The sequence below is a fragment of the Talpa occidentalis genome, unplaced genomic scaffold, assembly GCF_014898055.3.
Source record: "Talpa occidentalis isolate TD23 unplaced genomic scaffold, MPIMG_talOcc4v2.1 talOcc4.16, whole genome shotgun sequence".
Taxonomy (NCBI): Eukaryota; Metazoa; Chordata; class Mammalia; order Eulipotyphla; family Talpidae; genus Talpa; species Talpa occidentalis.
In genome coordinates, this window is record NW_023601653.1 from 23,034,586 (window position 1) to 23,059,860 (window position 25,275).

At 33.1% G+C, this 25,275-nt stretch overlaps 1 protein-coding gene across 3 annotated transcripts in view; it reads left to right on the forward strand.

Moving 5' to 3' along the window:
• Window positions 1-25,275, forward strand: part of MGAT4C (MGAT4 family member C) — a 607,576-nt gene that overhangs the window by 67,706 nt on the left and 514,595 nt on the right. Inside the window, exon 2 of one of the 3 annotated variants that reach the window (XM_054696163.1) lies at window positions 4,147-4,361. The exons of the other annotated variants lie outside the window; for them this stretch is intronic. The gene's annotated coding sequence lies outside the window, so the exon portion shown is untranslated. The remainder of the gene's footprint in view (window positions 1-4,146; window positions 4,362-25,275) is intronic. 3 annotated transcript variants of the gene reach the window in all.

Genomic DNA, 25,275 nt, shown 5'->3' on the forward strand with positions numbered 1-25,275 from the left:
CCGGGGAGTGAACCAACGCTGCAGAGGCTGCGAGCAGCCTCGCAGCCCAGCGCTCAACTGCTGAGCCACCAGGGGAAGCCCTGTTTTAACTATTTTTAAGTGTACATTTCAGTGATATTAATACAATCGCATAATCATGTAATAGCACCACTATTCATCTTCAGATATTTTTCATCTTCCTAAATTGAAACTGCATACCCATTAAATATTAATTCCCCATTTCTCCTATCCCTCAGTCCCTGACCAACAGTCTACTCTGTCTTTATGAGTTTGACTACTTTAAGAACCCTGTATATTACAGTATTTGTCTTTTTGTGCTCAGTCTATTTCACTTAGCATAATGTCTTCAAGGTTCATTCATAATGTAGAATGTATCAGAATTACCTTTTAAATTCTGAATAATAATTCTTCATTGCTTATCTATTTTACATTTTGTTTATTCATTTGTCCTTATATAATTTCTTCTATTCCTCCTCTGTTTGGCTATTGTGAATAATGTTGCTTTGAACACATACATATGTTTGAGTCCCTTTCAGTACTTTTGTGTGTATATGCAGAAGAAAAGTTGCTTGTTTGGTAATTCTATTTAAAATTTTTTTTGAGGATCTACCATTCTATATCTCCTGTAGATTCCCCAGTTTTGCATGCCCATTAGCAATGTGTGTGTTTGAATCTGTCCACATATTTTAGCACTTGTTATATTTTTTTAATTTTTATTTCCTGATGGTAGTTTTCCTAATGAGTGTGAGATGCTATCTCAGTTGTGGTTTTGATTTGAATTTCCATATGATTAGTGATGTTGAACATCTTAGGATGTCCTTAGTGACCATTTCTATATCTTCTTTAGAGAAATATCTATTCAGTTCCTTTGCCTATTTCTAAATTGGGTCATTTGTGGGTTTTTTTGGTGTTGTTGTTGAGTAGTAGGAACTCTTTATATATTCTAAATATTACCCCCTTAGCAAATACATTACTTTTAATTATTTTCTACTGCTCTGTGAGTTGCTTTTTCATTCTGTTGTTGTTTGATGCACAGCCATTTCTAATTTTGATGACGTACAATTTATTTTATATTATTGGTTATGTTTTTGGTGCCTCATCCAAGAATCATGGTTAAACTCAATATCATGTGGTTTTCCCCTATGTGTTATTGCAACAGTCTTACAGTGTTAGCTTTTAACATTTAGATCTTCAATACATTTTGAGGTGATTTTTGTTTATGGTGTAAGTGTTTACCTTCTTTATTTTGGTTATAGACATCCAATTCTCCCAATGTCAATTGTTGGAAAGACTATCTTTTCACCATTGAATGATCATTGCACACTTATCAAAATCATTTGAGTATTTATGTAGGTTTTTATTTCTATGCTCTCTGCCCTTCCATTGTTCTGTCTGTCTGTCTTTATGCCCATGCCACACTGTTTTGATAACTGGATTTTTATTACATTTTGAAATCAGAAAGTAGAGATCTACAATTTTGAGTTTTAGGTTTTTTAGACTTCCTTGAGATGACTTGAGAATCTATGTGAGCTTTAGCATGAATTTTTCTATTTCTGTAAAAATCACTTCTGGGATTTTGATAGGGGTTGCATTGATGATGTGTAGATTGTTGTGGGTAGTATAGACCTTCTAGCAATTTTAAGTATTCCAATCTATGTGCAACATATGTATTTCCATTAACTTATGTCTTTAATTTTTTTCAGTAATGTTTTGGTTTTGTTTTCAGCATTTAAATCTTTCACTTCTTTGGTTAGGTTTTATTTAAATATTCTATTCTATTAAATATTCTATTCTATTAAATATTCTATATTCTATTTCTATTTAAATATTTATTATATGCTTTAGTACAAGTCTGTATTTATCTTCATGCAATAGTGAAGGTTTAGAAAGATGTTCTATATAACTTAGTTTTTATTAAAGCTCATATAAGTATTTCCTGTCTTCTAGACTTATGTATTTTATACATAAGAAATATGCTATGTCTATATTTATTATTTCTTAATTTCATAAGTGGCAACAACCCTCTATGTTGCAAAATCAGTCACCCTAATAACATTTTAAGGGTAAGTATTAAAATTTAAAAATTTATAAATGTTGAATTGATTTTACTATAAAATATGCCACATATATGAAATGTTACTGCTATTATAAAATCAAACTAAAAGAAAAGTAAATTATTTCAAAAGTCACATATATAGTGGCTAAAGAAATAATTCTCTTTTGTGATCATTTCTAATAAAATAAATTTTGAATGATAAGGTTATTTTTACAGTATATTAGGCCTTTTATTATTTTGGTTGAAATTATAACTTGAAAAAAGATCTTTTATAATAAGCTTACAGAAAGCATGAATTTAACAGTGAAAATTAAAAAAAAATTCTGTGTATATCTAATTGCTATATACAATGCCAATCAAATAGAATCCCTTTTATAACTTAATTTTTGCATCATGTTTGTTGAAGAGAATATGCAAATGAAATTGTCCATCAATTGGCCTTCTTTCCATCTTCCACTACTATCCTTTTTCTCTCATTGTCTTTGATGATTTGCTAGGAGTGCTAAAGTCCCTTCTTGCCAATGTTTCTTTCCCAACAATGGTCACACATTACCACTTCTGTGGAGGGGCAGGAACCGGAGACATTTGCTGTGTAGTTTTGTCTCTCCTATTTCATTTCCCTCTACACCAGGAGTAAGATGACTAGACACCATTAGTGGGTAGATGGAGGAAAACAAGAATATTGACTTACTTTTTCTGTTGACTCCCAAGTGATTACATTGCATTTGCTTTACTCACAAAATAATCCCATTGCTATTGTGGAAATAACATCATTTAAACATCAATATTCAGCCATAATAATGTAGAAGGCCATGTGAAAGGTGTGGAAAGATAAGATTGGGGTTTTTTTAGCCAGCCAGCATTTTAAAAAAGGATTTATTTATTTATGCATATAAGAGCTGGGGTGTAGGCCAGAGATACAGGTGGGTGAGAGGATTCACCAGAGACAGAGTGGGGAGAGGAACAGGGAGATTTACTGAAATATACTGCTGAGGGAGCAGCAGGCAAGACAGCAGAGGTCTGCTGCACCATGTGGATTACCTCCCTGGCCAGGGATGGACCTGGTGCTGCAGTGGCAGCGATAGCATCATAGTGCTGAGATGTACCCCTTGCACTACCAGGGAGGACCTAGCTAGCATTTTTAAAATGTACATGTACTTATGGATTTAAATGTTTTAAATGTCCTCATAATATAAGAATTTCTTCATATGAAAAAATCCAAGTAAATAAAAATACCTGAAAGTGTTGCTAACCTGTGTTTTGTGTCGTGTCAATACACCAAATAAAGTGTACTATTAAGACTTATTAAAATTCTGAAAATTTTCCTAATTGAGAGGATTTTATCATATCACAATGTATTATTCAGCATAAACAGCATTCAAAAATAATTTGTTTTTATTTGTAATAATTTGTAAAGTTTGATTTCATTTGGAACATTCTTTTAGGAGGATATGGAATGTCAATATTTACTTCTGTGGTTACATATGAAATTTGATATTCCTTTTTCTATTTTTAAGTAACTTTTGTATTTTAAATAACTTAAAATTAGCACTTCTGCATGGAACTGCATTAAAATAAGTGATTGTAAAAAATTGCAATCATTAATATTGAATCCTGTAATTAAAAACAAAACCTACATATTATAAAATTGCTTTTGTGCCTAAAGAGGAAATTTCCTACATATAAGTGAATGCTAAAACTGCAAAAAAAAGAGGTACAATTTATTCTGTTAGCTGAAAACTTGAAATGTTTCTCTCTGATAGAAATGTATATAGCATAATAGTATGGATTCTAGACTGTAGTTTGAAAGAAAGCAATAGTGAAAATGAATTTCATGCCAGTAGACACTTTAAAAACTGGATTTAGCACCAGTCACATTAGCTTAGATAATGGGAGAATTTTTCTTCATTGAAAATGCTCTGTGTCGCTTAAGAAGAACTTACTGAGGCAGCCTGCCATCTAGCTTTTTCACAGAAAAACAGGCTTACAGACTGCAGATGAGAGAGTCTGGAGCAGAGACAATTTTAACTTAGCCATTCCTAATTTATCTCAAGCGTTTTCAATTCATCTTCACTGCTCTATGCACACAGGAACACCAGATTGCCATCCCTGGGGAACAGAATGCAACCGGGGATCTAGAGAGCTGTCACATTCCAAGAAATATTTAAATTGTGCTGATTTTCTTCTGGAGAACTGAGCCCAGGGAATGAAACTCTCCATCAAGTCATAGCTTTGCGGGCAATAGATCAGAGGATATTGCCAGTTTTCTAATGGATTATTGTTATCGGGCAGGTTTTCTCTGAAGGTACGTAGTTATTTTCTCAATTCATTACCCTCTCCTATTTATCAGGTAATGATCTAATGAGCTGGGGATCCAAACCTGTAAAAAAGAGAAAGATGTTAAGTAGTCAGTATTGACTGAAGACTGACACTTTATTACTGCATGTTTATAGGTGAAATAATCTGGTTCCTTTACTAAAGATTAGTAAGGTAGAGTTTGAATGCATTGTCAGCAAAAACAGGCAAAACCAAAACAAAACCGTGCTGCAGGCTGCATTATCATAAGTTCATATTAATTCTCTTGAGGATTTTCTTTTGTAGCTGCAACACATAATGAAGGGAAATACAGACTTTGGAAACTCTGATTTCTGTAGGTTTTTAATCTTTTTTTACACAAGCATGATATCTTCTCCATATATCCTCAAATACAAACTTTGTTTCAAATGCTGTTAATTTTGGTGTCACATTTGTTTATGGTAAATAAATATATAGATGACAAAAGTATTTAAAGAAACTTCAAAGGACTTCTTTTTGAGAATATTTTATCAGTGTATTTTGTTGATCTTATAGAGCTTTGTTTTTGAATTCTGAAGACTTTTATTAAAGTAAGTGCTGCAGTTTTTGTTAAATATACATACCATAAAATTTATTATTCAACTTTGTTCTTTGAAGTGAAAAACCTCAGTATATCTATAGAAGTACGTGAAACTATTTAGCAAAGTAAAATGTTAAAAGCTGACAAACTTATGAATACTAACTGAACTAATGAAGATGGAGAAAGTCTTATCCTAAACTGAAATTTATCTTATTATACTTATTTATATTAGAATAAGAAGGTATGACTTCTATGTCTGTGCCTGGTTCCTGAAAATTAAAGATGTGTATTGTAAGGGGCTAGTTTGTGTCAACATGTGAATGGAGTTGTAGGACAAAACACAGTAGTAATTACAAAGAATTCCTGAAAATTAAAGAATTTTAAAAATTATGATATTAAGGCTTTTCATGCTTTAAAATATTTTATTATTGTGTGGAGAGTCTCTGAAATTTATCCTGGTGGTAGTATTTTTCCACTTTAAAAATACCTATTAGAATGGGTAGAATAGCAGGTATATTTGACCTGGAGCATGGTGTACCTGCTGCTGTTTTTGGACTGGAACACAGAGTTTGTGGACCCATCAGTGGGTTAATCACAGGCTTGGGAGAGGAAATGGTGACTGAGCTTCCTGAGAGCACTTGTTAAATGTGTTCTAATTTCTTTGGAGCATTTGAAAGACTGTTAGAGGAATTAAGAAGAGGGAGAGGAAGGATTGAGTCACCCAATGGTAACTTTAAGTGCATTTTTTCTTATCCTCAGAGGGATTATAAAAAGCAAAAAAAAAAAAAAAAAAAAAAAAAAAGGAGAATAGAGTCCTCAAAGAGTACTTTTAAGTACTTCTTTTTTCATGACTCTATAAAATTGACGAACAGGAGCTTAAAAAAAGGTTTCCCTATGGATTCCTCCATTTGACAGGCCTTTTCTCTCCTTTATGGAACATTTTTCCTTCCACTCACTTAAGTAAGCTTGCTCCCAGCCTGGTTTCTCCCCCAGTAACTCTCAGCTCTAATTTAAATCTACAGAAGTGTGTTCTTAGACACTGCATGCACTCCTGAGTGACTCAGAGTTTTACAATTCAATGACTTATGAATGCCAGAGGAAAAGTGATTAACATTCTTTATTTATTTATTTTATTACAATTGGATCCTCTGAAAATCTCAGACTGTGCAAAAGAGGGCACATAGAAAAAACAGGTGCATAACTTCAGGGAAGATATTTTCTGTTCTTTCAAATTAAGTTAATACCATTAAGTAATGTATATAGTCACTCCATATTTGGACATCGGGCAGTTAAAAGAGCAGTTTAGTAATATATCTTCATTTACATTTTGGATATTAGAAGAATAGAATAGATATGAAATTCAGAGGGGCAGTTTCTGTTGTCAAATTGACTTTTTTTTTAATCTTTGTGACCTCTTATTAACCTTTCTGACCACAGTCATGTTAGTGTCTGGAGTCTTCTTAGAGTTCATTCACTTATCCAACTATAGCTGTCTAAATCTGCTTAGCTTTCAGGTCTAGTGCTAAAAGTTGTTTTACTTCATCTTATGGTGATTTCATTGCAAAATATATTACCATAATTTCATTTTACTAGTTGCTGTTAAATATTTAATATTTATTGAGTGCCCATAGGTTTGGCACTTCAAAGCATTATTTAGGAAGAAAACATGGGATGGTATTTTCTCCTAAATTGACCAGTTTATTAATATTTCAGGACTTCTAATTGGTGCCCACAAAGGAAGGCAATTATGGCAATTAAGTCACTAAAGAGACTACTTATTCCTATGTAAAAGATGAAATGTCCTATATTCAGTCAATGATTTGCATTCAGGTTTTCTGAGGACCCCAGACTGATCATTTGTTTTCAAATTCTTCTCTAATTCTGCTATATTCAAAGTATTACAGTAGACAGATCATTGGCCTGGGGGGGGGGTAAAAAAATTGAGATTTAAGTCAGTTAAGCAATTTATATAAATTAATAGATTTCCTCCATAACTCTGTCCTATCAATTGTGTATGGTTTCTTCTTTTTAAATTCTTATGTCTCAGTGGATATCATGCACATTAAGTAACCAACACATAACTTGCATACAACATATGCTTATTGAATAGTACTTATTTTTGAATGTGTTTTATCATAGAGCTTCACTTATACAATGTTCCAGTTCACACCACCTTGACTCCTGTTTTCCTTCAATTATACATACACACAACATATGTGTGTATACATACACACAACATATGTGTGTATGTATAGATATATTATCATAGATTGATTTATCCAACATTTTCAGTAATAAAAGGAATGTATAAAGCACATAGTTATTGCTTGATTCTGAAGAATCCACAGAAGACTAAAGATTACCCAAGCATAGATGAAATTGGAAATTAAAATTAGTTTGAGAAATTACTTGACATATTATCTATGTCTATCAAATAGCTAAATTATCAATTATAACTTACCAGGGAATGCAGATCTTATTTCCACATTTTCCCTTTTTTGCAGAAGATATGCAAGACTTCAAATCCTCTTGTTCATTATTTTCTGCTCTTTGCCCCTTATGTTTGCATTTTGTTTTGTGGTAGTGGTTTGTCTAATATGATAGACCCAAATTTCAACTGTAAAGATTAGTGCAAGCATACAAATCTGCCTCTCAAAAAAACAAATATATGAAAACTTTTATTAAAATAAAAAACAGCTTTGGCTTTGAAAAAACTCTAAGCACATTTAACGAGAGTGAAACTGTCTAACATGAATGTTAAATCCAGCCAGATGTTGACCTTAACTGAGAGTTTGAATCTTTACAAAAATAGTATGCAAATTCAAGTGCAAAGCTGTTTCTTTAGGTCACAAGACTGCTGAGAAATTCTGAATCTCGATTTCTCAGATCCATCTCATATTGAGTTAAGCATCTACAGAAAACCTTTTTTAATATTCTGAGTTACATGGGAGGTAACTTTATCATAGCACATATTGGTTTTATAGATACTTGTATTGAAATTTGGAAACAAAAGTCTTCTTTATAAAGGGAAACTATCAAGCAATTGTCTTGCAATGTACTGTAGGAAAGTATCTACCACATTCCAACTCAATCAAAATTTTAACAAAAAAGTAAGTACATTCTGAAAAGCCATTTCTTTTTGAGTCAGTGTTTATTGTCAGTGCCAATTCTTTCTTAAACCTATGAATGTGTCTACTCACACTAAGGAGAAGGCTTAGGATTTTTACTTCATTTTCCCAAAGATTCTTGAAGTTCTTGTTTTTTTTTATTACTCCAAATTTTGAGATATTTAGAACTGAGGTTCTAATTCCAACTCTGTTTTCTAATCTGTAAATGTGTGTGTAGTATGTATGGAAGTAATAATATTCATAAGATAGCATATAATGAATGACAAAATATACTCAAGTTCTATTGCATATGTTTTTTTCATAAAAACACTCAAAAATGGTAGTAGATATTTTTGTTTATATTGTAGCATAATCACTTCTAGTCCAACAGCTGATATAGTCTTTTCTGTTGTCTCATTATGAGACTACTTTTAGGGGCCTCCCAAATCTCATATTGTAAAAGGTTAGATAGTATAAGTTATGGACTCAATTATGTCCCTCACCCACAATTCATATGCTTAAGTTCCAGTTCCTAGCACCTAAAACTGACCAAATTTGGAGATGGAGTTTTTTTAAGAGAGATGATTAATTTAAAATGAGGTCAATTAGTGTGAGTTCTAATCCAGTATTCTTAAAAGAGGATATTTGGACACGGATATATACAAAGGGACAGATATTGAAGAAAAAGGGAGAAGACAGTTAATTAGAATCCAAGAAGAGAGGCCTCAGAAGAAATTACCCCCCCACCAAAATCTGCATGTTAAATTCTGACCTCTAGAACTATGAAAAAAAATTGCTTAATCCTCATAATATTCATTATACCAATAATGATAACTTCTTTATAGCAACCCTAGAAAACTAATAAACATTTTAGATATTGTATACATCATATGGTCTTTGCACATGTTCTTGTTCTTCTTCCTTCTCTTCTCCTTACTCATCTTTTAAAAAGATTAGGGGTGGGCCTCCCCGGTGGTGCAGCAGTTGAGCGCTGGGTTGCGAAGCTGCCCGCAGCTGCCCGCTGCTCCCCTCAGCAGTGTACTTTGGTCCTTCTGCCTGCTCTGCTCCCTGCTCTGGCTCTGGTGAATTCTCTCACCCTCCCGCACTTCTGACTGTACCCAGTGCATGTATAAACAAACAAACAAACAAATATAAATAAATAAAATAAAATGTCCCAAGTCTAGTGCCTCTTTAAAAAAAAATAAATAAAAAATAAAAAGATTAGGGGAAAAAAAGAAGGAAATAAAGTGGCATTAGGACCCATATTTGACTATGAGAATAGTTTGCCAAACTTTGTTTTATAACATGAAAGTCTTCCAATATTTGTATAAAAGATAGCCAATAATTTCCATGTTATTACATCAGAAGGTCTACTTTGCAAATGTATGACTTTTGTCTAAAAATATGACCTGACCCTTTTCTTTTGCTATGTTCTTCCAAATACTTCAATTTAATGTGGATATCTAATTAGAGCACTGTAGCTTCACTTTTAAATGGAAACTATAAACTCCTAATATTAGAATGTTATCTGAAATATATATAGTACATATATACATACACACACACACACACACGCACGCACACACACACACACACACACATATATATATATATATATATATATATGTATAGTAGTTCATATATATCAAATCCAGCTTGTTTGGCTAAAGACGATTCCAAACATGCATTTTCTCACATTTATCAAACCTTTTTTTTTTTTTAAAGATTTATTTTTATTTACTTATACAAGCACTGGGTATAGTCAGAAGTGTGGGAGGGTGAGAGAATTCACCAGAACCAGAGCAGGGAGCAGAGCAGGCAGAAGGACCGAAGTACACTGCTGAGGGGAGCAGCGGGCTGCAGGAGAGGTCTGCGCGCCATAGGGGACCCTCCTCCGGTGGCCAGGGAGCAGCTGGGGATTGAACCGGCACTGCAGAGGATGAGGGCAGCTTCGCAACCCAGCGCTCAACCGCTGCGCCACCGGGGAGGCCCATACCGACAACCTTTTAAGATAGTTATTTTACTGGTCGGGAAGTAGAGGCAAAGAGATATGAAGCAACTACACATGGTTAGTGTTGTAAATAACTTTGGTGATTAAGTTTTGGATATAGAATCTCTGGTCCAGAATCAGGCATTTGACCACTATACTATAATGGTTCTCAAAACATGGTAGAGTTTTATGTTTACTGTAACAAGAGCTGTGAAAATTATGAAGAATACATATCAAGTAAAATCCAGTGACGAGGGAGGAAATAACACAAAGCTTTAATTCCACGTCTTTGTGAAAATGTAATGAGTATGATAGTTGTCTAGTTAATTATGTATTTTCTGTTTGTCTTTTTAGAAGACATGATTTATCACTTTTAGGACTTTCCCCCCCCAAATATCATATAATAAATGAGTAGGGAAAAGATGCTATCAAAGAAGTTAATTTTAACAAAATGTTTAATTTAAACTCAAAAGAATTTTATGTTTGCCTGTAGATAACACTTAATTTTATATTTCATGTTACATGGAGAAATAATGAATAATCAAACTGACTACTGGTTCTTCTCAATTCTTTCTGTTCATTTTATTGGTATCAACAGGTAGTAGATTTAAATGTTTGTAGAAAGACCTGTTTGAATAAAAACTTTGCCAGGTGGCAATTCTGCTTTAATTCTAAGAAACATATGCTGTATGTTGTGTGAATTCTTGGGTTGTCCTTTTTAATTTCATCAATACATCTGATATGCCTTCAGTATTTTTGTAGAACTGAGACACATTTTCTAGCCAAATTCAAATTTGGTAGAACATCTTTGGAAAGAAAAATAGGCCAGCATTCACACTGATATAAGTACAGTTGACCTATTTCATAAATTACTCTTCTGTCAACTCATTTGCACACTAGAATCCTGGTGATATTATCAAATGCCCATATTGATTATAAAAATATAATCATCATCAAGTGGAAGGTTGTCAATCACTTGGCAAATTCTATCAATACAAATAATGAGTCTTAATTCAAGTTTTTAATTATAAATTTTATTTCACAATTAAAATACATCCTTATTTATATGCAGAAATTTAATATACCCTATTATTGTTTAGGAAATTATTATAATGAGCCCTCTTATTTTTTAACTAATAGTATCCTGGAACTTACAGAGTTGAACCAAAGTAAAATTTCTTTGGGACAAATGCATTGTAATATCCTGGAATCATACTTAATTTGTATGAATTTAGAGTTATTGTCTCCGTATATGATTTTGGTCTTTAAGAAATATGTGAGTAGCCTGTGAATGTGTATGTGAGAGTGGTTGTATGCTTGTCTATGAGTGAAGTGTATAGTTTTTCTAAGGTTATCCAAGGAGGATTTGAAAAGCAGACCTTTAGTTCACAGGCAGAATATTGAGAAGCATCTTCTCATCTCACTGGCAAAGGGATCCTGGAGTACATAGGAATTAGAGAATTAACTTCCACCCTAGGTTATCTTCCAGCTTTTTCATACCCTCCTTCCACTTAGTATGACTCCCCAGGAAGTAATTCAAGCTTTAGAAAATGTTCTACTGGGAATTAGCTTTCCCCTTTGTATTATCCTTATGGGGTCAACATTTGGATTGTCTAGGAACAGAAAAATAGGCTGTAATAGGTAAAATTTACATGATCTGTAAAGATAGCATTGTAGAAGATTAAGGAAGTTAATTATTTCTAGGTTTTCAATGAGAGTAGGTGTAGGCTGAATGTTGAGAATAATGCTGGAAACTGGGACATACCCACATAAAAATTTTGAAATGTTTAAGTTACTGTATATTCTCCTTGTATTCTGATAATGTTTGTATTTAGCATTAGTTTCAAGTCTTGTTTTTGTTTAGTAATCCATCTAGCTATCGTCAAACCTTTGATAACTACTAATACAGACCATGGGGTAGAGTCTAGATAAAATTGACATAAAGGAAAAATCTTTTTTTTTTTAAGTTTTATTTATTTATATTTTTCATTTATCTATCTATCTATCTATCTATCTATCTATCTATCTATCTATCTATCTATCTATCTATCTATCTATCTATTTATACAAGCACTGGGTACAGTCAGAAGCGCAGGAGGGTGAGAGAATACACCAGAATTAGAGTGGAGAGTAGGACAGGCAGAGTGACGAAGTACACTGCTGAGGGGAGCAGTGGGTGGCAGGAGAGGTCTGCACGCCATGTGGGACCCTCGTCCGGCAGCCGGGGATGGAACCACGCTCAACCGCTGCGCCACCAGGGAGGCTCATAAAGGAAAAATCTTTTTTTTTTTTAAATAATAAATTTTATTTTTATATTCCCCCATACAATTGCAAACGCCCCATTCTGACCCCAATCCTTCCCCTCCCGCCCCCCACCCCCCAAAAAGTGTCTCTGGTTCAGTTTTTTGTTGATTTTGATTTTCACTTTCTTATATTCATTTTCCTGGTCCCTTATTTAAGTTTTCTAGATTCCTGCTATGAGTGAGACCATCCGGTATTTTTCTTTTTCTTTTTGGCTTATTTCGCTGAGCATGATCCCTTCCAGCGCCATCCATGTTGCTGCAAATTGCATGTGTTTATCTTTTTTGAATGCTGAGTAATATTCCATGGTATATATGTACCACATCTTCATGATCCAGTCATCTATTTTTGGGCATTTGGGTTGTTTCCAAAGCTTAGCTATTGTAAACAGTGCTGCTATAAACATAGGGGTGCAGGTGTTCTTTGGAATTGATGTTTCTGTGTCCTTTGGGTAAATACCTAGGAGTGGAATTGCTGGATCATATGGAAGCTCTATGTTCAGTAGGTCCAGAAATCTCCACACAGCTCTCCATAGTGGTTGGACCAGTTTGCACTCCCACCAACAGTGCAGAAGAGTTCCTTTTTCTCCATACCCTCGCCAACATTTGTTGTTGCTAGTTTTTTTAATATGTGCCATTCTCACTGGTGTGAGATGGTATCTCATGGTAGTTTTGATTTGCATTTCCCTGATTACAAGTGATGTTGAACATTTTTTCATATGTCTGTTGGCCATTTGCATTTCCTCTTCAGAGAAGTTTCTTTTTAGCTCTTCTGCCCATTTTTTGACCGGATTATTTTCTTTGTTGTTGCTGAGTCTCATCAGCTCTTTGCAGATTTTTGTGATCAGTCCTTTATCATTAGTGTTGTGTGCAAAAATGTTCTCCCAGTTGTTGGGGCTTCTCTTTGTTTTTGTTATAAGGAAAAATCTTAACCTGCATTTAGCTATACACAAAGACTGAATCATGGATAGACCAACAAATACAAAGACAGATTGACACATACCTATAGATAATATCTATAAGCCCAACATACATGCAAATGGGCTGACTGACACACACATGAGACAGATTGATAAGAACTGACAGTGGGACAACTAGAAACTTACCTCATAATCTACACTGGATGAGGAGACAGACAGATAAGCACAGACAAGCAAATACAGACACAGAGATATTGATGAACAGACAGGAGAGACAGCAAATCTCAGGTTCAAGCTCTAACATAGACAAGTAGGTCAGGTCATTGATGGGCAGCCCAGCTTAAAAATAAGCATAGACATATATGTGTTCACAATCACTATACATTCAGTAGTAAACCATTTCTCAGAGCTAGTCATCTATGCATTTTTCCATTACATAGATGAGTTAAAAAAACAACAACATGGATGTGTATGTAAATATGCTTTCTCATTTGCTTTAATTTTTCTGGTTCATCTGTCTTTGAGTAAGAGAAACAAAAATAGTCAAGTTATTGTGAGGCTGCTATTGAAATGTCACCTTAAGGACTTTTCAAGATCTGTAATGTAAGAGACAAGACAGAACTGATCAATTCTCATTCTCCAGGAGAGACAACAACAATTAAGAAACAAACAAAAGAACAAAATACTTATGCCTTGAAAGCATTGTTAATGTCAAAACAATTATTGCAAACCTTAGTCTTGCGCTGTAGGTAACAAATCACTTCTAAGTTGTAAATGCACTTGATATCTATTTTTTTTCCTTAAATGAAACAATAAAAACAAGGGGATAATATTCTTCTGTAATGGAATGGATTTTTTTAAATGTTTGATATATGGTCACTGTGAATTGGTATATGAAACTTTTTGCCCTTGCATTATATCTAACTGTTGATTTATTTGAAATAGTTAATCAGTTTTAAAGTTAATCAGTTAATCAACTTTAAAGTTAATCAGTTAATCAACTTTAAAATGTTTTAAAGTTGTAAGAAATTTTATAGGATGGCAAAGTCTTTAGCTGTTTAAAGGCTGCTTTTAAAGGTTTGGAAGGATTTATAGATTTTATAATGAAGTGCATATGTCAGATTATCAATATATAGATATTTTGCATGTTGTTTCTAGCTGCTACTTGTAACCATCCTTAATTTTCATGGCAGGTGGACATAATAAAGGAGCTCAATATTTAACAATTTTTCATATTACATTAAACTACTATTGTGACTCAAGTGTGGTACTTTTACAAAGTAACAAAAAGAATTAAGATTTGTATTCTCCTACAAGCAGGAGTATATTTTATTTTTTATTTTCACCTCTAAAAAACATAAATACTTATATAATAGCTCCCTTTTTTTTGTTTACTTCTTTTTTTTAATATTAAATTTTATTTTTATATTCCCCCATACAATTGCAAACGCCCCATTCTGACCCCAATCCTTCCCCTCCCGCCCCCCACCCCCCAAAAAGTGTCTCTGGTTCATAGTTTTTTGTTGATTTTGATTTTCACTTTCTTATATTCATTTTCCTGGTCCCTTATTTAAGTTTTCTAGATTCCTGCTATGAGTGAGACCAAAATAATATCCCTTTTTAAATGCTTTATTGAGGTGTAACTTGCATAGCATTAAAGTCACCAGTTTTAAGTGTGTAGTTCAATGACTTTTAGCACATTATTTGTTTAACTGTCACCACAATCGTATTTTAGAACCTTCCCATCACAACAGAAATAAATCTGTGTCTACTTAAAGGTGTAGGGGTGGAGAGAAAATTTCCCTCTACCCCCTGGGTTCTTCTTGGGCTGGCAAAGCAATCAAATTAACATCAGACAGATTAGTAGAAGAAAAGAACAGATTCAATGACATATATGTGGAGAATCTACATGTAAGTAAATTCTAAAGTAAATAAAAAAGAGGGTTTTTATCTTGAGGTTAGAAATGGGATAGAGACCTAAGGCTTCAAAGAGAAATGAGTGGGACTCACATATTGAAATTACATACTCTGTAATTACATATTTGCCCTCCTGCTATATAAATTGGTTTCTTCAATACATTATTTCTGTGGATAACCCTAGATCTGGGTAATAGCCCCAGTCTTCATTTTAGGTAGTTAACCCCAAATTTTCATAAGTAGGTTGTTAATAGGGTGGTAAAAATTTTCTCGAGACTGCAGGTCTCTAATTCTCATAGTACCTGGAGTACGATGGTTCTGTATAACTATCTAGAGATTTAAAAATTGAACTAAAGTGTTAAGAAAATTAGAACATTATCAACTTTCTCCTGGAATAGGAATTCTATATATTGTATAATTACACTTATTTGTAATTATTAAAAAAGACATTCTTTAAACATCCAGGTACCTAAGCCAACCCTGAAAAAATATTGTGTTATCTTAGACACCTGGATTAGTGAAAAGATTTATCTCAATATTCTATAGTCCTTAATGCTGTAATCAGCTTGGGACTCCTTAGCAAGATATCACACATTGAGTAGCTGCCTTTTCACTGTGTCCTCACATGGGGGTTGGGGGAAAGAGAGGGAGAGAGAAGAAGAGAGGAAGAGAGAGAGAGAGAGAGAACACACAAGCACAAGCAAGCAAAGGATCATTTCTGGTCTCTTCTTAGATAAGCCATAAAAACATTAATTTCATCAGTCTGCCTATGATCTTATTGAAATCTAATTACCTCCAAAGCTGTATCTTCAATTACTTTCTCACATTGGGGGTTAGGACTTCAATATATGAATCCTGGGGAGGGGTTGTGGGGGGTACACATTTCAGTCCATAGCAGCAACTTTGGACCAGAATATAAATATTTTTCAGTAAAGGCAATCAAAGGATCAAAAACGCTTATGAATGTATTAAAAGACATTTAAATTTTATCTATTTTTCTATACGTAGGTAGAATTCCATACTTGGAATTATATAGAGAGAAACCCAGCTAATATTCATATTGCTTATGCTACTTAATTATTACTTAAGCCCCTTATCTATTTATTTATGTCTTTATATCTATTAGAACCATTAAAATCTCCCTAGTATGGGGTTGCCTCATCTCCAGTATATCCCAGAGAACCTTTGGAAATCTATAATCCAAATTTATTTGCAATGATTCTCAAACTTACATATCTAACATAGTTGTTTATATTCTATCAGCAGTCATTGAATAAAGAGATATTTATTAAATGCTAAGTTGTTAAATATTAAGCTATTAAAGATATAAAAGAGTGAATAGCACTGCTCTTTGGCAAGCCCACATAATATTAGTAGCACAGAGATAAAGGAGCACAAAGTAGGAACCAAGAACTGAGCCTGTCTGAGAGTGAACCTGAATGATGATTGAGCTTAGTCCAGTTTCCTTGAAATAGTAACATCATTGGGCCTTCTTGGTGGTGCAAGGGGTTAAGTTTCAGCACTATGAAGCTATCAGCAGTTGCGGCAGCATGAGTTTGATCCCTGGCCAGGGAGCTCACCCACATGGCACAGCAGACATTTCCTGTCTCTGCCCACTGCTCCCCACCTCAGTAGTGTATTTCAGTAGATCTGCCTGTTCTGATCCCCTCTCTGTGGGGATCAGAGAGGATTCTGGTGAATCCTTTCACCCCCCTATTCCTCTGGGCTACACCCCAGTTCTTGTATGCATAAATAAATAAAAAGAAATAGTAACATCATTTTTTTTCTATCCTAAGAAAATATCACATAAATATGGAAAAGATAAATTTCCAAATAGCCTCATAGCTATATTTTAACAAAAACTTCTGAATCAACGTAAATATTTGTTAGCAAAATGACAGCTAAGCAAATTATGTATTTAACAAATCTTGTATAACATGTGGTCTTTGAAAGTAAAATATAAGCCTATAGGAACTAAAGGACAATATTTCCAGGGTATGGTTGAGAAAAGCATATCACAAAATACATGTGAGCTGTCATTTATGTGAAACAGAATTAACAAAAGATGTTGTCGTTCTGTTTTATGTAGATTCTGTTTTTGTGTTTTTCATTTTGTCTTATTGAACTCACATTGTTCAGGTTTTAGTAATTTTTCTAAATTGAAAACAGTTATTTGTGTTTGCGAATAATAGATCACTTTAAAAGCACCAAATATTATCTAACATCCATCCTAGTAACTAGAAGTGCTACTTTAAGGATTTAAAAATCCTTGATGATTTGACAGGTTAATTCAATAAAAAATATTTATTTTAGGATTTCAACTAAGATATCTTAATTCATTTATGAAAAAATAATTATCATAATTCTGCATGCACAGAATCATTTTTAAATAGCAGTAAAGGAAGTAGCTTTGCCAAATGATCTAAAACGCTCAACATTAAGGAATTAGAAAGTCTAATTTTCACATTTTAAGTGAATAATTTTCTTATGTTTGTTTTTCATTCTCTTATTTCATTTTTAAAATATAAATATATTTGGTAATCTGCTTCCACATCACTTCGCAGTTGTGTAACTTCATGCTAATGAACATATCATTAGTAGAGTAATAGTTAATATATCATAATATATTGTAGTTTAATAATATTTTATATTACTCATTTAGTTGTAAAATAAATAATATTAAAATGCATTTAACTTTATGTTGTGATAAATATTACCAAGCAACTTGAAATACTGATTTTATCAAGGAACATTTAAGGCAAATATAAAATTAAAATGTGGCTATGTTCAAAGCAGTGACATTTCTGAAGTTAAAATGCATAGTTAAAAATTTATAGAAGGTCTCCCCGGTGGTGCAGCAGGTGGAGCTCAGCACTGAGAAGCTGTCCACAGCCTCTGCAGCATGGGTTCGATTCCCACCCAGCCAGGGAGAAACTCACATGGCGCAGCAGACCTCTCCTGTTGCTCCCTCTGCTCCCCTGAGCAGTGCTTTTGGTCTGCTGCCTGTTCTTCTCCCTGCTCTATCTCTGGCTAATCCTCTTACCCTCCCGCACCTCTGGCCTGTACCCCAGTTCTTGAATAGAGAAATAAATCTTTAATAAATAAATAAATAAATAAATAAATAAATAAATAAATAAATATTTTATAGAGAATACATTTGAAATAGGGGATTCCTTTTACACTTAGAAATATCTACATTTTTGATTCCTAACAGCTTCTTATGATCATACAAAAAGTATTAGTCTCATCTTGCAAATACAAAGCAGGAATTAATGGGTGATTCACTAGTTCTTTGATTCACTTATATTGAATAAAATAAGATTGTTCCTATTCTGTTAGATTTGGAGTTTCAGCATGAAAACTAACAATTTTCAGTTACTCTTCTCAAGAAACTCACAGTCACAAATGTTTCTCTTGTTCTTTTGTCACTTTGCCGTTTCTGTTATACCTCAAGATCACCTGACTAATTTCTCCTTTCCTTTTTTAAAATTGTAGTTCTTTTTTTAATTAAAGTAACTGGTTGACAACCCTGTATGTTCCTCAAAGGCAAAGATTCACAACCTTTCTAATGTTTGTTACCAACAAAGCACCAGTAATCCTCCACCAGGCCTCACTGATTTTCTCTCTCTTTTGCCCTGCCTCCTCCTTACTCTGGTAGTCTCAATTCTACAATCAAATTTCTAGGGTTTGTTTGGTTTAATTTGTCTGTTCCTTTGTTTTATTATTATTTTTTTTTTTTGCATTTCACATATGAGTGAATTCATCTGCTATTTGTCTTTCTCCATCGGACTTATATCACTTGGCATAATCCTCTGCAGTTCCATCCATGTTATCCTGGCAAGATTTCATCTGTTTTTTGCTTTGTAACTGAGTGGTTTTTCATCATCTATATATACATCACATCTTCTGAACCCATTCATCTATCTCAAGCACTTGGGCTGTTTTCATAACTTGGCAATTCTAAGTAGTACTGCAATAAACACGGGAGTGAACTTATCATTTCGAATTAGTGGCTTTGCATTCTTTGGGTAGATCCTTCAGAGTGGGATTGCTGGATCAGATGGTATATCTATTTTAAAATAAATCTGGCTAATTTCTAATTTGTTCTAGTCTCAGCTTTGTATCACCTGTGACTCCCAGCACACACCAAAGCAGTTAGGTTACTTCTCCATACACAGCAAATATCATGGGCCCCCCATATTTTGTAATAATTATCTTTCTCTATTGTACATACTATATGTTGAATTATTTTAATCTGTCCACCCACTTAGCATTTGTTGTACCCAAAAAGCTTTTGAAATAATACTGATTTGATATTTTTAAAAACATATGCTCATTATTTTTAATTTTTTAAACTTTATTAATGATGTACCATTATTTTACATCCTTGTTTGTTTTTTTACAATGTAGGATTTTGCCCATAAGGTGTGGTCATCATAGTTTTCCCACCATGAAATCACCTACATTCTTCCACCATAGTCCACTGTGTTCTCCCTGCCTTCTGTTTTCTAACACACATCCCCTCCTTGTTGTTTCTGTTTTGCTTGTTCTTTAATTTGGGCAGTCTCACAAGGATGAAGTAGTAGGCTCATTATTTACTCAATTGGATTGCCTATTCTTACAAATTCTAAGGGCATACACTTTTATTTTTGTCTTTATTACTTCTCTAATTATGAAATCTCCTTTACTTAACTTAACATGCAAATCACTCTTCCACAGGTTGTAACTCATTGAATCATTGGAAAGTAGATGAGGGAGATAATAAAAAAATTTAATAGCTTTCCTTTCTCTCTTTTATTTTATTTTGGGAATTTTGAAGAATACAAAAACAGTAAAGATGAAACAATTTCAAAACTATTTCAGTTTTCCTGAATTATCTGCTGCTAATACTTTGACATATTTGTTTCTTGTCTTTTTCTTGCCTATACATTTTGCATCAAAAACATATAAAAGCATATTCTTTTAAAGTATGTAATAATCAATAAACTGAATTATCCATATATATATATATATAGTCATATTTCCTCTCCCATTTACAGGTATAACTTTTGTGGGTTTCTTGTATAGAATTCTATTCATTTTTAAGCATCTATGAAGTGTGGCAATAGATCTTATTTAGTATTACTTTGTGGGTTTTAATTTTCTTTAGTTTTATTTAAATGGTATTATGAGACATAAATTATATCACACTTTTATACTTGGTAATTTTCCAGAGATCCTGCAATGTTAAAACATACAGATGTAGTTTCTTTAATTGCAATAGAATTTTTCAGATAATGGGTGTTCCATACGTTCATTATCCCTTCTGCTTATGAGCTTTCAGGTTGTGACCTATACTTTACTATTATGCACAATGCTTAAGAACAGTTCCTTTTAACATTCTGATATATCTTTGTTTCCAGAAAAAAATTTCTGAGAAGGATGCTAAAAGCATTTTTTATTGGTTAAATAACCTCTTAAATCCTAAACTTAATAGTGCCAGTTCAATTGATTTCCATTATAGTTATATTTTATAGAAAAGTATTAAGGACACATTCTAAACTAGATTTAAGTTCTGCAAGGTGATGTATGATTTAAGTATTGATTGTAGTAAATAAAATCCAAGTAGAAGTTGGTACCTACTATATGTTGTTTTAGTTATTTACATTAATTGGCACAAGAAAATTTTGAAGATCTTGTTGTATTTTACTTTTAACTATGTTACTCTCTTGACTTTTCCCAAGTATATTTGATAACACTACCCTGTTTTGGAAAACAGGCCACCTGTTGACGGTCAAAGAAATTAGTAATTTGCATTAGGAAATTTGGAAAATCTACTTTTAATTTTGAGAAATAAATTTTGTGTATTTATGGTATTGTGAGTTTTGTGTATTTGGGTTCTTTGAAGGCTGAAATTGTATTCAACTGCTGAGAATCTGATTAAATGTAGCACTGTACACCACATCACATTTTAGAGAAAAAGGAAAATTCCTGACAAATCTGCACCACTTACCTACTCGTGAGGACTTGCAAGAGTTATTTTAGCTGTAGAGTTTCTTCTTTTTAATAACAGTTGTTGATGGTAATATTAAGTACATTGAAATAATAAATATTTGAGGTCTTTTGTGTAAATCTCCTCCCTCAATAACTTGTAATAAGTCTGAAATAAAAACATGAATTTTTCTTATCAACTATAATATATAACTGTTTCAAACTAGTTTGCTGATTTCCAAAGTGGTTGTGCCATTTTGCATTCACATCAGCAATGTGTGAGATTTTCAGTATCATTCTTGCCAGCACTTTATATTCAGACTTTTTAGTTTCAACCATTCTATTGGGTGTGTGGTTGGATACAAATGTGCTGTTAATTAGCATTTCTTCAATGAACATTTATTCATTTGTTTATTTGCCACTTATATAATTATTTTGGTGAAATGTTCAGATATGTTACCCAGTTTTAAGAGTATTATTTGATATTATCTGTTCAAGTTATATTAAAATACAATTTTAATTGTCTATTACTATTTTTCAATTATTTTTTTGTTAAGGTAGCAATCTTGTGTGTGTGTGTGTGTGTGTGTGTATGATTCAGAAATACAAGATCCCACATCTATCACTTCCCTTTTTAAGATAATACATTATATAATATACTTGTCTTCATTTAGTATTTTGATTCTTGTACTTTAGCTGGTGGGTTGCTCAAATTTTATTTCTTGATGATTCTAAGCCCCTTTATAGATATAGAATTTTTTCCTATTGACCATTGCTATAGGAAATAGAATACTAAGAGGAATTCCACTGAACTCTTTGAATTCTAGAAGTGGGTTTCATGCAACCGCTTTGTTGCAGCCATCCAATATGTTCTTAGTAATTAGTGACGAGTTATCTTAATCTTATTATATACTTCTCAATTAAGGATCACTGTTCTAACCACTTTGAGAGGACCATAATGACCAGTTTAATAGTATCTTTGTTGAGTTTCCTGATGAAAGCTTTTCTCCCATGTAAACAAAATCTTTAGATGAACAGAACCCCAGAATGTAAAGAATAGTGCCAAAACTGCAAGTAGAAAGAATAGTAATAATTTGCATATTATTATTGTATCATTTGAGTTACCTGAATTAAAATTTGTATATAACAGCAACAATTGAAATGTGTTATGTTATGATAGGATCTCTTGAAAAGAAAAAGTTCAGAATATGACCCAACTATTCCACTTCTAGGTATTTACCTAAAGAATATGTAAAAAATAATTTAAAGAGCTATATACACCCCCATATGTTCATTAAAGCACTATTTGTAATAGCTAAGATTTAGAAATGACCTAAGCGCCTGTAAAGGGATGATTAGATAAAGAAGATGCAGTATATTTGCACACAATGAAATATGACTTAGCTATTAAAAACAGTGAAACTTTGTCATTTGCAAGAACAGAAATGGCCCTTGAGGGTATTATGTTAAGTGAAATAAGTCAGGCGAAGAAAGAAAAATATTGTCCTTTTTCCCTCTTAGGTAAAAGATAAAGAGATAAAACAAATGAACAAAGAAAACAAAGATACACTCAGACTATAAGAATGAAATGATAGGTACATAAGGGAAGTGGGAGAGTGTGGGTAAATCTGGTAGAATGGTAGAAGATGGAAACTAGGATTTTGCTGGTAATCATTTTATAGTACATGCAGAAAGGATATTATAATGCTGTATACTGAAACCTATAGAGAATTATAAACCACCATTACTTCAATAAAAAAGCAAATAAATAAAATGTAATTTTTCTTTTGTTGTGTCTTCATTGCATGAAATAATCGAAAGTGAAAAAGATCATGATAAAATTTAAATATAGTTATCTAAGGAAAAAGAAGGATGATTGAATTGAAAACTTATGAAACATATTTACTTTCAGTATAATATTACATATATTGTATGTACATGTATAAATGGCATGCAATAAAATTCCATATATAACGAAGGAAATATGGAATTACGAATGCATAATTTCATTACGTTCTCATTGAAAATTATAGTGACAAAGATTCTTCAGATTTAAATAGTAATTAAAAACCTTAGTCCTAGGAAGAATGTTATTTTTTAATCGCAATTGAATTTTCTATTTGGATATTGCAGGGGTTTTAGTTAAAAACCCTTGCTACCTCACTGATGTTCTTTAAACTACTCTATCAGTCTTCTTTTTATTATTGTTATGATACAAATATCACTTTTATAATATCAAAAAGAATATAATTTACTTTTTATATTTAATTTTGACATTTATTTTTATTGAGTCAGTATTGGTTTACAATATATATGTTTTAGGAGTTCAGGTTCCCATTTCTTCAGATATGAGACCAAGCCATTACAGTTCATGGAACCCCTCACCCTTTGCTCCCAACCCCAAATCATTTCCCCTGGTAACCTCAGTTCTGCTGAGGTTACCAAGCTGAGAAACCAAGGGATGTTTTTGTTTTGTGTTTTGTTTTACTTTGTTGGCTCTTACTTTGTTTCTTTATCTTCCTCATATGAATGCAATTATCTGGTATTTGTCTTTTTCCTTCTGATTTATTTCACTTAACACAATCCCCTCACGACCATCCATGTTGTCACAAATGGCAAGAGTTCATTTTCTAATAGCTGAATACATTTTTTTAAATGCCAATAAGAAACCAGTGTTCTAATTTCCTACTGCACAGCCTTTATTATAATGGTACAATTCATATTTTCACTTTCTCTAAAGAAAAGTTTGTCTGCTTTTCTATACTTACTCTTTGGATTTAGGGACTTTGTATGTATTGACATCTGTAAATTGTTATGTAGAGAAAGGATCATGTTAAATCACTCCATCAATAGGAGTTCCGTGTATACTAAAAAATGCTCGTATAAAATCTTATAAATTTTTAAAATTAAAATGAAAGAGAAATACTCTAAGTCTAGGGATTATCAAAGTATATTGAGTCTTAGAGTGTATGAAAGGATAGAGAAGTGAATTGTCCCTCAGACAATGACATTTAACCAGATATCAGCCCAGAACATTAAGTAGGAGTATGCTTATCAAGGAATAAGGGCAGAATGTTCCTGGCAGCAAAAAAAAAAAAAAAAAAAAAATCAACTATTAAAGGAAGGAACACAATGCAAATTATGAATAAAAGAAAAAAAAATAGCTACACAGAATGTGACAGTTGTCATTCATAGAAGCAGTTTTGTGTTTGATCATAAATGTGAGCTAGTCTAGCTTCGTGGGCAGACATCCTGTGATGGGTTTAAGTGTGATGGAAAAGACCTGGTCAATTATTCTAGTACATAGGAGAAGCCACTGAGTTCCTATATAGTGAAAGGATTTCTCTGAGGTTTGAATATTTGTATACCACTTAATTCATATGTTGAAATCCTAATGCCCAATGTAATGATAGCAGGGGTTGGGTTGTTGGGAGATGTTTAAGTCTCAAGCGGATTCCTTGTAAATGGTTCTAGTGTGTTCATAAAGAAGCTATCATAGTGGTCCCTCACCCCTCCTTCATGTGAGGAAACAAAATAGTCAAATAAGAGGGCTCTTAAACCATGCTGGCATCCTGATCTCTGTTGTCCAGTCTCCAGAACTATGAGACATAAATTCTTGTTTCTTGAAGTCCCCCGCCCATGGTGTTTTGTTTTAGCAGTCTAAGGACAGATATGATGTCGCTTATAGCTTGGCAACAATGGAAAAGATAGGGGCATCCCTGGTGGCACAAGGGATTAAGTCCCAGCACTATGAAGTTAGCAGCAGCCACTGCAGCACCAGTTCCATCCCAGTCAAGAAGCTAACCCACATGACACATTTATTTCAGTCAGTCTGCCTGTTCTGTTCATAAGAATCCTCTTACCACCTCTCCGCTGCACCTCTCACCTATACCCCAGTTCTTGTATGCATAAATGAATGAAATAAATCTTAAAAAAACAATTGAAGATAGTTATGGACAAGATATATAAATGGGTCTAAAAAGTTAGATAAGCAAAATATAAATAAATGATATGGTAAGAAAGATGACGAAGATTATTATAGAGATAAATGTATATGAACTTAACAATCAATAGTTGTAAGATTGAGGAGAAAGAGACTTCAGCACTCATTCCTAAAGGTGCAAGCTTGGTTGACCTGGT